Here is a 16,430-nt window from a genome sequence, read left to right as displayed (position 1 = left end):
CAAAAAAAAAAAAAAAAAAAAGAGACATGATTGAGTAAAATATGGCAGATAACAAAGTAATATATTTGTTCAGTGGAATTATGGTCATTCATGAAAATAATGCCAATCTTTTTTTTTTTTTTTTGAGAGTTTTTTGCTATAGGGGGCATGCACTCGTCACACAGACAAAGAGAAACAGACAGAAAGTGAGAAATCACCCCCCAGGGTAGACGGCTATGCCGCAATACCTTTTCCTCCATTCTCCTCTCGGGATCTTGGGCACGCACGCAAACGTGCCCAGCGTGAGTTTAAGCCACTGGGTCTGGGACTCGAACCGCGTTCGGCTACATGGGAGTCCAACAACATAGCCATTATGCTAACTTCTGGTCCCAACAATGCCAATCTTAATCAACCATTACATGTAGAATACTTATACAATCATAGCAGACTAGATTAGGACATAAAAGAGCAATGTCAGATAAAAAAAATTATGACATTTACTTAAAAATAGAAAGCAGCCAACTGACTTTTGACAGAGGGTACCCAACAATCCTGTGGGGGGAAAAATCTCTTTAGCAAATGGTGCTGGAAAAACTGGATATCCACCTGCAGAAATATGAAACTGGACTCTCACCTCTCACCATTAACAAAATGTACTCAAAATGGATCAAAGATCTAAACCTAAGACCTCAAAGTATAAATAATAATGCAGGAGAAAATTTTAGAGACATCAAAGCAGACAAAAACTTCTTAAATAAGACCCTCAAAGCACAAGCAATAATTTAAAAATAAACAAATTTTTTTACATCAGGTTAAAAAGCTTCTGCTCAGCAAAAGGAACAATAGTTAGAGTGAAATGGCAACCCTCAGAATTGGAGACTATATTTTCAAACTATGTCTCAGACAAGAGACTGATAACCAGAATATACAGAGAACTCACGTGACTTACTCCCCCAAAAAAGGATCAACCCAATTATGAGAAGGGAAAATGAGCTGTACAGACATCTCTCTGAGGAAAACATATGAACAGCCAATAACTGCATGAAAAAAATGTTCAATATCCCTTATCATAAGAGAGAGGCAAATAAAAACATAATTAAATACTACCTAACCCTAATCAGAATAACTAAAATTAAAAAAATAAACAATGATAAGTGCTGTGATGCTGTGGTGAAAAGGGAACTCTTCTACACTGTTGGTGGGAATGTAAATTAGTACAATCATTGCAAAGAATAATATGGAGATTCCTCAAAGACCTATAAGTTGAACTACCATATGATGTAGCAGTTCCACTCCTGAGTATATACAAAAGGATAGGAAAACAGTCAGAAAAGTGTTTGCACATCCATGTTTATTGCAGCATTATTCTCAATTGCTAAGACAAGGAACAAATCTAAATATCCACAAACGGGTGAATGAATTGAACAAGTGTAGCACATATATACTATGGAATATTAGTCATAAAAAAAGAGAATCTGACATTTGATGGAAAGTGGAAAAATATAGATTTACTGCTGAGTGAAGCAAGTCAGACTGAAAGAGAAGTATTATATGTCTGCCCCTTAATATATATTGACCCCCACTTAATATGCAATGAAAATCTACACTATGGTAGAACGTGAAAGATTGGGTAGTATAGAAACATGGAGAATGCTGTGGATACTGGAGATAGTGTGGGATGAGAGTGGAGGAGGGTAAGTGGAAGGGAGTCAAAAAGAGAAAAAAAAGACAAGACAGTTAAGGGACACGGAAATAGAAGATTGTCCATTCATGATAACATGTGTAATAACTGGACTGATGTGTAGTGTATTTATGCTGGGAGAATTCATTTTGCAAGCTGTGGTCTAGTCATGGTGGTGCAATGGTGGTGCAAGATTCAGTAATATCTGCATTTATATGGAAGATAGGGGTTCAGTTCCCAAGTCAACTTGTAGACACCATATGCCTGTGCACATGAACCTAGTTGGCTGGAAATACTAGGAGGAAGATCTTGTTGGGAGTCCATGTTAAGAGTACATCTTTCTTTCTCTCTCTTTCTCATAAAAAAAATAAAAATTTTTAGAGAGATTTTTGCTGTAGGGTGCGTGCACTAGCCAGAGAGAAAGAGAGAGAGAGAGAGAGAGGAGAGAGAGAAATACATCATCCCCAGAAGAATGGTCACATTTCATTTCTTTCTCTTCCATTTTCCTCTAGAGATTTTGGGCACACATACACATGTGCCTGGCATGAGCTTCAAGCCACCCAGTGTGGGACTCATACTGAGGTCGACCATGTGTGAATTCTAGTGCCTTAACCACTACACCATCTGCTGGCTTCAAAAGAAATAAACTTTTATATATATTTATATTTATGTTTATATACATATACTATGTTGAAATATTTTATCTAAATATACAAGTGATATTTCACAGCTTAATAATAAGTATGACATAATAGTATTGCTTTTGCTGCTCTTAATGTTCAAAAGAGTTTTTTTTTCTCTGAACTTAAAATTTAACTCTGTCCCCTCTAAGCACCCATTTTCAACTTCACATTCAAATATATTATTTCTCAGGGAATGACTATGATATAGAAATTCCAGTTATTGTTCATATACAGTATCCTTTTAATATGACTCTGCATAAAAATATGGCAAAATCATATATTCCAATATAATATCTTTTCTTATTGTTTGATGTCTATTATCAGAGATAGAATGTGAGCATCAGAGTCTACACACACTCTTGATTATGTAATTATTTTTATATCTAGGATATAAACATGTTCAATTATTCTGTTATCTTTGAAACTCCATCAATGAAATAGGTTTTACAATCTTCCCTTAAAAAGTGTTTCACCTAATAACTTTTAAGAGACTTACGAATTGCATATCACTTTAATCTTAATGTGGATTTGGAGTTGTGCCTTGATATTATTGAATATATATAAAGTATATTGATACTTTGAGTAGTGTCAGTCTGAATTTAAATTTTGTTAAGATTTAGAGGATAATCATTGAGATAAATTTAAATTAAATTGCCAATATGTTAGTCAATATGTTCTCCTGTAATTGAAAACATTATAGAAAACTTGTCTTTAGACTGCCACTATCTAAGATGTAACATTTAATCTTGTTTTTATTTTGTTTTCTTTTTGTCAGTAGGTTTGTGTACTCAAAAACTCTCAGAGACAGTGGCATAATTATGCTCAAGGATATACCTTCCTAGACAGTATTATGAATCATTATTTCTAAATAAGCATCAGGATCGAAATAGAAAAAAAGAAAGCTAGTATCTTCATTTATTCATTTTTCAGTTTTAAGTTTTTTTTGCTATAGGGCAAATGTGCCCACCAGAGAAAGATAGTGAGAGGAAAAGTGAGAAGTCACCCCCAGGGAGGATGGCCACACCGCAATCTTCTTGTACCTGTTCTGCACCTAAGACTATATATTTCACAAATTCCCAAACCTTCTCAATTCCTAATGTTTTAATAGATTTTTTTACAGTCACCCATTCAAAAGAAAAATTAAAAATTCCTCTTTCAAAATTATTAATGCATAAATATGCAAGGACATTATAATATTAGTTTGTGTGGTGTGCAAAAGATGTTTCTTGGACCATCCTATGGCCTGGTGTTTAAGGCAGCTGGATTCTACATGGTTGAACTTGCAGCAGTATGAGTCCTGGTCAAGGCAACTTGAGAAATGTGCCAGGCGTGCGTGTGTGTGTGTGTGTGTGTGTGTGTGTGTCTTCAAATGGGACTTTCTTTTCTTTTTTTTTTTTTAAGAGAGAGGTCTTTGCTATAGGGTGTGTGCACTCACCAGAGAGACAGAAAGCAAGAAATCACCTCCAAGGAGGGATGACCACACCACAATCCCTTCTGCTCCAGTCTCTTCTCAGGATTTCGGGCATGCATGCACATGTACCTGACAGGAGTTTATTTAAGCTGCTGGGTTCAGGACTCAAACTGTGATCAACTACTTGGGAGTCCAACAGTGAGTCCATTATGCCATCTGCTGGTCCCAACACGTGAACTCTGGGGGAGTGGAATGTGGGAAAAGGGATTGTGATGTGACCATGCCTCATGGGGGATGATTTGTTTTCCTTTTCTCTCCAGTGAGCACAAACACCCTCTGATAAATTGTTTTTGAAGTAAAGCAAAGAAAATAAAATGAAAGAAAAGAAAAACAAAAAGCTTATTTCTGTGCTTCCCCTGAAAATTTAAATATATCAGTGACTCTAAGAGTTTTTCTTAGGGGCCACAGGACAAACTTCAAATCTATCCTCCCTGTGGTTTTTGGTATATTGAGCACCGAATATTTGCTGGCTACTGTTGTAGGAAAATAACAAAAGCAGAGCTTAGTATAAATTAAATGATCACTCAAGGCCTATACCTGCTTGGGTAGATAAGGTATGTTTGAAAGTAATGGGCAGACCGATGAAATGTCTATTGTATAAATCAATGCAATTATTCTGACTAGTTCATGTAAGAGTCTTAAAAATCAATTTGTGATTAATTATAGCATGTTTCATATTTTAAATATTTATACTTCCATTCAATTTAAGCTTTTGACTCAATATTTACAGCAACATATTCATATAGTTGTGATACAAGCATTTCATGCATCCATTATTTATGCAATCTTTTTCTTTACTTTGTAGAAGACACATTTATGCTTGCTGATACATTTTCAAAAATCTAATTATAAATATTGTTGAAGCTTTTATAGCTTTTGTTCATTAAATTGACCTTATTTAACCATTCTGAAAACAGCAAGAATTATATCTTTAAAACTATTTGCCTTAGGAAAATAGTGCATGTAGAATATTTATTTTTTCTTATTTGTATTCTTTTTCTGTGAGTTTTGTTTTCTTTGCTGTCATGCTTTTGAAACTGACTAAAGTATCCTATTAATAGCCTATTGTCTATTTCTCATTAAATTTAGGTTTAATGCTTGATGTGTCCCCATTTGCTTTTGATCATTCTTCTTGGACAGTGGTGGAATTGTTGTTTGACTGCTTTCTACAACTTTTTATTTTGCCAATCTCTTTTTGCAGTCATTCCAAAACCTCCAATGAGAAATTCACATAAATGCAAGGTTAATGAGATAGGATCGTGTTCTCAAGATATCACTAAAATATAGCTTATTTCTAGAAGTCCAGGCAGATTGTTGGCCTTTTGAGGTTTTCTTAAACTATATTACTCTATTTCTAAGAGTGCTATAAGTTACAGAAATGAAAAATAGCAAATAGATTGCAAATTCTTAACTATGAAGACTTCAACTATTTATAACTAGCAAACTGATTTAGATATAAGTGCACTACTGCATCCTGGGTATATGAGCCATTGCTTGATATCTATTTCTACAGAGATATCTATTTCTACAGAGATATTAACAATATACTAGGTATTTTTTTTAAAAGGTTTTTGCCATAAGGTGCATGTGCTCACTAGAGAGACAGAGAGAGATGGTTAGAAGGAAAGTGAAAAATCACTCCCAGGGAAATAGCCACACTATAATTCCTTCTCTTCCTTTTCTCTAGGATCATGGGCATACATGCACATGTGTCCAGTGTGATTTTCAAGCTACAGGGTCTGGGACTCAAACTCTGGTCAACCATGTGGGAGTCCAGAGAACCTTAACCACCATGCCACCTGCTAGCCTCTGGCATAATTTTTAAAAGTGCAAAATAACTTTATTGAAATTTTACTTCCCCAAAGGAGAAAGTGAAATAGTATCAATATTTGACTTATATGAACACATATTTTTAAAAAAGAAAACTTATTTGACTTTTATTGAAAATGATTCATCTCATATGAACCCTGAAAGTCAATACTATAAATAAAAAATTGATTTAGCATCCATATTTGTCATGGCAAAAATGTGGATTACAGAACATTACTTTTTCAGTATTATTTTTCTTTATGCTTAAGGCAAGATATAGTCAATACATGTAAATTTACAACTCATTTATTTGTGTATTTCACATTTTATGTTGCTAGCATTCTTTCCTTTTTCCAAATTCCTGCTTCATTTAAGTAATAATTTTCTAACCTTAGAACATAAATCATAACAGCATTCTTCCTGAAAGGTCCAGCTTCAAATCTTTAAAAGATGCTCTCTGCATGAAACACAGCATATGCCTCTCATTCAGTTCTTTACGTCTTGCTTTCAGAAGAATTCTGTTTCAGATCTCAAAATGACATGTAAGTCTTCTCCTAAAACCTCCCATTTTTCCAATTATTTTTGAGGCAGTTTGTGTGAGCAGTGTATGTGTGCACGTGCGTGCCTTTTTGTCTGTCTGTCTTTCTGCAAATTCAGATGTTTCCCTTCTCCTGTTAAGAATACTAGAATATAGTGAAACTCATATGAATTTTAACTAGAAAAATATTTTAAATGTAACTTTCTCTATTTCATTCTCTCTGTCTCTTTCTCTCTACTCTGCTTTGTAAGATGTAGTACTACTACTTGTAGTTAAGAAAAAAAATAAGAATAATTCTTAAATGTCAGGCTAGTTTACCTGTCACATGAAACCTCAGTGACACACCGAGGTGTGACCCAGGGCACACAGGCAAGGAACACATGAAATGTGCTCAAGCTCGTTCACTTAAGTGGAAACAAAGGACATTTCAGAGTACTTGATAGTAGTTTTTAAAAGTTTTTCTCTTTTAGTTCCCTTCATGACTAAAGGGTTCACTTCTCTTCTATAATTTTGTATAAAAAGGCAAGTAAAACAATGAATTTGTGTGAAATTCCAATCTAAATTAATTTTTAATTTCATATTTTTGTTTAAATGCAGTGAATTTCTATTAATCAAAGATTTTTTTCTCATAGCTCATGCTTTCTTATCATAATGACTAATGATCCATGACTATTCATTAGTACTTTCAGCCAGAAGGTGAACTGAGGGAACACATGAAAGAATATTAAGAAGCAAATAAACCAAGCTATTTGTTCTCAGAACTGGCATAATATTTGGACTACCAGGATGACTTTTATCACACACCACATTCAGGTGTGTTTTTCATTTTGAACTTCCTTAGGGTTATTCAATACATCCATAGAATGGGCATTTTCCCCCCAAAGTAGTTACTTAATTTTTAATTTTTGTTCATTAAAAATCTGTAAAGGGACCAGCAAGTCTTGTGGTGGTTAAGGTGCTGGATTCCCAAATGGCCGACCATGGTTTAAGTCCTGGATCTGGTAGCTTGAAAATAATGCCCTCACATGTGCTGCATGCCCAAAACCCTTAAAGGAGATTGGAGAAGAAGGGATTGAGGCATGGTCATCACCTACGGGGGGGGGAATGCTCTCTTTCCCTCTCTCCATGTTGCTTTGTGTTTATCCAGTGAGTGCATGCACCCAATGGCAAAAACCTAAAAACAAACAAACAAACAAAAACAAAACTATAATACAAAACTTTGAACTATTAACTAGGTTATTGATGTATGTGTAATTAAAAACAAATCAATTTTAAAGATCATTAGATATATCATTTAATTTGGGTGAGGAAGAATGCATAGAGCAAAAGATCATTTAAGTTAGCATAATGGATCTTACTGCTAGGAAGCCATTTATTGAAGTTAAAATAGACTTTTTCAATTCCCAAAGAAAAATTACACAGTATAGAATTAAATAGTCAAGGAAGATTTTATTAAGTATGTTGCAACAGAGTAGAGATGGAACTGAATCCTCTTGAAACAAAAGGTTGGAAGTGTTTTAAACCCTAGGTTGAGCTAATGGAAAAGTACTAGCTGACATTAGGGACCAGGCTGATCAATGTCATTAAGCTATCAGTATTTGCTAATTGTCCCTCATGGCCTCCTACTCTCCCACAGAGACTGAAGATTAGGACATTATTTCCTTAAATGATTATATTTCAAAGGGATGGCTCTCTACTTTTTAAAAACAACATTTCTGGACTGTAAAACTGGCAAGAGTCTGGAGAAGATTTATGTAGCTAAAACTGCTTGAGAATTTGAAATTGCAAGTTTTCTAAAGTAAATTCTCTAAGAAAAAGGAGATCAGGAGTCTATAGTCTGGAAGACGATTGTCCAAGATGAAGTCAGGTTGAGGGTAAGGTTAAGGTCCTCTGGTTGTAGTGTATATAGAAGCATTGGGGTGAAATTCCTGAAAAGCTGTAGACAATTTGTTTTAATCCATAATGCAACAAGGTCTAGGTACTTTAGTCTGCCCCTATGGCATAAAATTGTCACATTATAAACTTCACCTCAGTTAATTGTTACTAGGATTTGATATGGCCGTATGTGTTTCTATGTAATGTAGTATAACATGAAAAGTGTAACTGAAGAATATCTCCCTTGAATTTGCAAAATATAATTGCATTTCTCTTTCATAGTCATCCAACTGTCAGCTGAGCAAAAACAAACACTTCCTTTTTAACAATTTCTGGTAGGGTTAACAGGTGACATAGTACTTAAGACACTGGACTCCCACATGGGCGACCATGGTTTGAGTCTTGGACTAGCAATTTAAGAATCAAGTTGGGTATGTGTGCATGTGTGCCCCAAATCCTGAGAAAGAGTGGAGGGGAAGGGATTGTGGCCTGGCCATCCCTCTGGGGGCAATTTCTCACTTTCTCACTCTCTCTTGTTCTTTCTGACCAGCGCATACACCCATAGCAAAAATCTCTCCAAAAAGAAAAAGAAGATTTGGGGCTAACAGTTCAAGTTGCAGACTTAAATGTTATAATATATTCCAATTATTCAAAAGTCAAAAATAGCTTAAGAAATGTTATCCTAGGGCTATTTACATCTTTGGCAAAGAAAGTTCACTTAATATAATTACTTATTCTTTACACTTCTACATGAAATAGCGTAAATCCATTTCTAAACTATTGTCTCTAGGCAGTAAATTCTAAGCTCTGGGAAACAGATCTTTGATCTTTCTGAAACAATTTCTAGAGGAGATGTCGAGACCAGCATTAGGCTATGAGACACCAGTTGTAACTAAAAATCTGCACTTTAGTCATAGTGAAGTGAATGAAGTCAATGAAATAAAAGTTAGAAGATCAATGCAGCACTGAAACCACTCCACTCTCAGAGTTGAATTTAGAATTTTTCACCAATCTATAAGCATTTTATAAAAGATAAGATCACAGTCATATTAAGACTATATTCTAAGTGAAAATGGCATTGGAAAAATATATGTAAATTTAATAAAGTCTTTTACTTACATAGTCAATAATAACTTTTCAGAGCTAATTTGTTTTTCCTATGGGGCGTATGTGTGCATCTGAGAAATACATAGTAAGAGACAGAGAGAAAGTGAGAAATTACCCCCTGGGAGAATGGTCACACTACAATCTCTTCTCCCCCAGTGTCCTTTTGGGATTTGGGGCATGCACATGTGCCTGGCATGATTTTCAAGCCACTGGGTCCAGGCCTAAATGCAGCTGGTCATGTGGGATGTAGTCCCTTAACCTTATGCCATCTGCTGGTCCAGAGCAATATTTTCAAAAATAAGTAGTTTGTGCAGTTATTGCTATAAATAGTGGAAATGTAGCTTAAAGTAATGGAATCCCCAATATTGTTACCAGATATTAACTAATGAAAATTAATGAAAGCACTATCAATACACACACAGACACACAAACATGAGATTTTAAAAAATACAACTTCTGGCCCAGTCTCAATAGTGGAAGATGACACTGCCACTTCACCAGCTGAAGTCACATGGGAGTCCAAGATTCATATGAGGTATAATGGCAGTGCCTATGGTCTCTGCTTCTCAGGATGTGAAGGCCAGAGGATCAAGCTTATAGCCAGCATGGACAATATATTGAAACCCTGCCTAAAAGGTCCAGGAGTGTTAGTGTGCTTGTGGTCTAGTCACTTAGGAGAATAAGACAGGAGGATGGTGACACAGCAAGACTTTGTCAAAAAACAAAACAAAACCAAACCACACATACACACACACATGCATACATACCCCAGACTAGCTAATACAGTAAAGATAAGACTTTTTCCTAATTCCTCATGTTGCTTGGCCTCTCCTTGCATCTTGTCATGCAGTCGTCAACAAAATTCCTGAAAGAAGTTTGAGAGGAGGTCTCTCTCTGAGACTTTTTTTCTCTAGTTGTTTGGACATTCCAGGCTGTTTATCTTTTTAAAATATAAAGCTATGGAAAATTGCTGCTGACTCTGAAAAATAGATTACCTTTTTTCTTTACACTAGAAACAGTTTGTAGGGTTTTTATTTCTAGGACAGTATAAAAATGGCAATACTATCCATCACCCCTTGCTTCTTGGGTTCTTTTTTGTCTATTACCTCCTTTATTACACCTTTCCTAAAAAAAAAAAAAAAAAAAAAAAATTCTGTGCCACCGCTATCTAAAATGGATTATCATATACTAGACATATCATCTCCAGATGGCTGTGGAAAGAACCCAAAGCATGCACCATGGTGGTGTTGGGTATGTACGAAGAGCAGAAAGAAAAGGTGACCACAATTGTGGTTGGATCAGAAAGTAGTTCCTGTGCATTTGAGTTTACGTAGATAGAATCTCTATTTTTCTGTTTTGTTTTAACTGTTTAAATTTAAGAGCAGACTATGATTTTAGTCAGAGGTGCTTACTGCCTTAATTGTTTAACCTATTTGGTTTGTTTTCGGAAAATGTTGATAGCTTGGGCTAGGACTTGTGTTTGTTAATTTGAAGTCACTAAATTTGTAGTTCTTTGATAAAGTCACAACAAGAATCAATATGGTAACCTATGTAGTAATTGAAAAGCACCAATTATGTCAACAAAATTACCCCTTTCCTTCAATCCAGATTCTCCATTCCTTTTACTTATAAACAGTTGATGATGCTGCATAATTTCTCAAGTCCCTTTCAGTGAAAAGAATGTACAAGTCTGTGTACGATTATATAGGACTACATGATTGTAAGTGAGCAAATGAAAAATTCCATGAACTGGCTTTTGCACCTAATAAGTAACCTTAGTTTATAAGTACTCACCTTAAAATAGTTAAAACATATTTTCAGCAACAAATTTTTGCTAGATTCCTGGAGATTCCAGAATATGGTGACTGATTAACATAGCTTCTTAAAATATGTAATTATACAAGCAAAAAACCACTGAGAGCCAGAAACCTGCTGTGACAAAAGGGAATTGTGGGTCCAATCAGTTTACATTTAGAATAGCAGATTGTGAAACCACGGATGGAAAAAAAAGTCTCCTGAGGTAATTTTATCTCTAATCTATAATCCATAATAAGAGAACAAATTATGTACAATCCATCACCTTTTAATTAAGCTGTGAATCTGAACAGTTTTAGAAATAATTAAATGAAATCCATTTGTACAATTATCTAAATGTATAGTTTCCTTTATGTGACTAAAATTATTTAGAGGAGCAATGAATCATGAACAATTAATTGTGATGTTAAATATTAAAACTGCACCTTCACTTCATACAAAATAATTTATAACTGTATAATTATACAATTACTGTACCATGTCTGCTTAGAATTATTCATATTTAAGATGATCATCTAAAAAACTATAACATAGTGTCTCTACCTTTGCAGTTTTAAGTATTCACAAGGTGTGGAAAGACAACCAAGTAAAGATAATTGTTTTTTACTTTTTGAATTTAGATCATTTTAGTAGAGTAAGTCATAAAACAGCACACTCGACCAGCATACTTTGAGCTGCAACAATAGTGAAAACAATTAGTGTTTAACAAATGAATGAAACTAATTATAGATGCATCTATATGTACATTTTATGATCTAGCATAAGTTCTGGCATAAGGTTGGCAAGAAATGTAATCTTAAAATGTGCTTATTTAGAAGCATCTTTTAAAAGTATAATGACAATATAGTTTTTTTATGAAGACAGACAGATACTGTAATAAAGACAAAGAGTTTTACAAAAGTTAGCTCCTTGATGAGGTTCATAGACTGGTGTTCATGGTTTAATGTACCAAGACCATCAAGAAGAATGAAAATACAAGGTAGTGCATCTAAAACCCAGAGAACATTAGATTTTTAATATATGATTTTCAAATAAAGCACTTTATACTAACAGCAAACACTATATGACTGCAGATGACCTATTGCTACCATTTACTATGCTTTCTAATCATGGTTAGGGATAATCTTAGTATTGTAGATTTTCTTTCAAGTGCCAATTCCTATCCATATGATTAGTTATTTGACATACAGTTTTACCAGGATCATAATTTTACAAATAAATACTGAAGAATAAGTGATACAACACTAAAAAATAAAGGTCTCTTTAGGAAGCTACACAAAGGGCTTACAGTCTTTAGGACAAAAAGATTTTGCATTTTGATCCATCTCAGTCAAATCCACTGATTGGGAACCATTTAGACCTAAAGAATCCTCCTGGGAGCTCATGTTCTGTCCATAAACATTCAAGAATATGTGAGTCTTATAGGGAATCAAGGATGGGGGAAAAAGCGAAATATATAGGAAACAAGAAATGGAAAATTATCTGTTGACAATAACACGTATGTCGATGTGCTTGAGTGTATTCTGGTTGGAAAAACTCATTTTGTATGCTGTAATGATGTACAGTGAATGAATGTAGATAAATAAATTTAAATTAAAAGAAAAAAAGGAAAAAAAATATGTGAGTCTTTTACTGGGTGAATCTAAAGAAACCTTTACACCCAGTTCATATATTGATTTAGTGTTCAATGAGACGATGTTTATTTCTACGCATTCTGATAAAGTCCAAAACTTTTTCTAAAACTATGTTTAAATATAAAGCAAAGCAACTGATGCAGAGTGAAAACACACGTAGAAACTTTACATCACCTTGGAAGACGATTTTACTCTTTAATCAATAATTAAGCAAGTGTCTTTAGAATATATACATAAAGAATAGCTGGCAAAAAATGTGTATAACTCATGAATATCTTCAACAGAAAAAGAGGAAGCTATTAAGTATATGATGTTATCAGCTCACAGTCAAAGGTACACCACACTTCCCATATGCACTGACCTTTCCTTTAATTAAGGCATCACCTAAAATAAGCCTTGTCTTATATATTTTTATTTTTATTTTAATTATAAGATTTACCGTATAGTGGTAGACAACAATAGTATATTGAAAAATCAGGTATTAAATTACTTGTCTTTGGACTTTCTAGCCTTCAGAATATGATAAAATTAATTTTTGTTCGCTGTAATTACCAAGTCCCAGCTATTTTGTTATAGCAGCAGAAATAAGCTAAGACACTGATATGCCTGTCAAAAGGCACAGTATCTGTTATGATAAGAGTTCAGGAATACTCATTGAATAAAATATAGTAAAATATTGATGATGTGACTACTGAGAACATTTCCAGGCATCACACAAGGGATTAGATAGGTTTTTTGTTTTTGTTATTTTTGGTTTTTGAGAGAGGGAATTTTGCTATAGGACTTATGCACTCACTGGAGAAAGAAAGAGAGACAGAAATCGAGAAATTGCTTCAACCCCCAGGGGAAATCGTCATGCTGCAATCCTTTCTCCATCATACTTCTCTTGGGATTTTGGAGACACACACGCACATGCGCTCAGCATGAGTTTGAAGCTGCTGGGTCTGGGACTCGAACTATGGTCTGCCATGTGTGAGTCTAGCAGCATAAAAATTCCATCATCTGCTGATCCTGGAAGAGTATTTTTAAACCTTCTGTGGAATTGCTGCCAAAGTGTGCCTGCTGCCAATGTTCAGTTTGTAAAGATTCAGGTTTCCAGAGAGGCTTTCTCAATCATGCTGCTTTGTCTTTGATTTATTCATGCTCCACACTTGATTAAAGACACTTGGTAGAGAATTGTCAAATAAATTCCTGATTGGAGTTCCTTAAAATCATCATCAGTTGTACCGGACATTACACAGCCTTAAACTGATTACTCCTGAGACCAGCAGTAAGCGTAATAGCTATGTCGCTGGACTCTCATGTACCCACCGCAGTTCGAGTCCCGGACCTGGTGACTTAAACTCACACCAGGCACGTATGCATGTGTGCCCAAGATCCCGAGAGCAGAATGGAGAGAAGAGATTGCGGCGTGGCCATCCCCTGGCGGGGGGGGTGATTTCTCGCTTTCTGTCTCTCTGTCTTTCTCTGTCTTTCTGGTGAGCGCACGTGCCCTATAGCTAAAACCTCTCAAAAAAACAAAGCAAAACAAAAAACAAAAAACAAAAACAAAAACAAAACCTGGTTACTCCTTTCATTAGTCTATGTAGTGTTGACTCCTCCTTGTGCCATGTTCAAAATTGTTAGCAATCATGAACTTTTTCTCACCTGGAATTTAAGTTTCTTTACATCCTTAGATGACCGATTTTTTTTTTTTTTTAAATAAAATGAGTTGTCTTCATTGTTACTGTGGGAACGATGCTCTTTTGCAAATTTCTACACTCTAGTCAGAAAGGAAAGGCAAATTATTTGAGTTTTACCTTCTGCAATTTTCCCTTTATGGACTGAGTACTTGAGGGAGGTAGATATTATTATTTTATAGATTCATCTACTATAAAACTAGATTTTTCAGAAAAAAATATTCTGTATTTATGATGCATAATGAAATTATATATGCCGGTCCTGGAATATAGCAAATGAGAACAATCTTGCATGAATCTGTGATTAGAGAAATATAAAATTAACAGTTTAATTTATTTCAGCTGTAATAAGTAATCTGTGGCTGGCCCTTTTCCCATTTTAAATTCAGTGGCTTTTAACTTAATAAAATGAAATAAAACAAGGGCTTTTTATCTGTCATTGGGGCTTTTCTGTTATAGTACATCAATGAAGCACTACTGTTCTGCCTAGGTAAAATGACTTTCTTTACTTTTGCTTTTAAAACACCAATTGATGATAATATTCTATCATAGCATATCATTAAAACTAATTATTAAAGGGAAAAAAAGTGCCCATAAAAATGTTTAAGTAGAGATGTCTGAAGTTTTACTTTGTTTTATTTCAATGAAGTAGTGTATTTCCAGATTAGTGGACTAGTAAAGCCATGCCACAATTTCACTCTCGGTCTTAATGCTTTTTACAAGATTAAATACAAAGCATATTAAAAATATACACCTAAAATCCACTAAATGCAATTATACTTTGCCTTTATTTTGATTTCGCTCATGTAATTATGATATTTCCTTTAAAATCTTACTGTATTTGAGAGAGAAAAGACATTTTAAAATAATTTCCAGCTACAATGATGTAATAAATATTCTTGCTGTGATTAAAGGGAGTCATTTATTTCATGTTCACACTCAAAATGATTTTCTTATTTAAGAAATAATTGCAACTTTCTGACAATGGAATTACTATTGAAGTGACGTATGCATTTTTAAATGAACTAAAGCAAACCATATAACTGAAAACATGATTCTAATGATTCACATTTATTTTTCTCAAAACTTGTTTTCCACCTAAGTTGTTTAGAAGCCTGCTAGCACTTTAAGGGAATTATTCAATGGTGTGGTTCTCAAATTTTTGATTTTAGAATTCCTATATGTCATGAAAAAAATCCTAGGAAGCTCTAGTTACATTGTTTAAATATATCAAGAGATATATAATTAAAAATTAAAATTTATAACATTTTAAAATGTATTACCACTTTATTTAAAAATAAATTAAACAAATTTACTATACAAAGTTAACATAATTATGCTTTTATAAAAGATAGGTATATTTTTTGAGTTATTTTGTTAATTCTCCTTAATGTTTAACCGAATGCAAGTCAACTGGATTTTCATATTTATTTTTTCATTTTATTTTAGGAGTATATGTACTATAGTCTGAGAGAACATTGTACTGTGCTTTGGAGAAAATCAGAGTGAAAAGGCAACTTATGTCTTCACATTATAATGTTCATAATTTTAGCAAGGCAGACATCCTGAAAGAGATTGAGGGCCCCCAAATGTGTCTGGACTATACTTTTAGAAAACTTAAAGTTTACAGTGTGAGACACTGAACTGTGATTGCTTAAGTCGCTAGTTGTGGATAATCCTTCTAAAATACTTGAGAACTTCATAGTTGTTTGGTTTGGTTTTAAAAAGTGTTTCGAAGGACTGGGAGTATAAACATTTTCTAACCTCTTTTACAAAGGCAAGATGCGTCCTATGATATGATGACTCTACTCCAATTGCTTTGTCTGTTTTCTCTGTTAGCAATGGTTATGTGTCTTGAGTCAAAATAACGCACTGTGGTAGTTTGCTACAGGGCACATGTGCTCACTTGAAAGACAAAGAAAGACAGAGGACATCCACAGGTAGGACGGCCACGTCACAATCCCTTCTCTTCTATTCTCCTCTCAGGATCTTGGGCACACATGCACATGCACCCAGAGTGAACTTAAGCCACCTGGTCTGGGACTCAAACTGCAGTCAGATACGTGGGAGTCCAGTGACATAGCCATTACACCAACTGCTGGTCTCTATTTGGTTTATTTTTATACTATATGCCAAATTTATTTTAATGCAAAGAGTAG

This window comes from Tupaia chinensis, unplaced genomic scaffold (genome assembly GCF_000334495.1).
Source record: "Tupaia chinensis unplaced genomic scaffold, TupChi_1.0 Scaffold000388_1, whole genome shotgun sequence".
NCBI classification, from domain to species: Eukaryota; Metazoa; Chordata; class Mammalia; order Scandentia; family Tupaiidae; genus Tupaia; species Tupaia belangeri.
This window is presented reverse-complemented; position numbering follows the sequence as displayed.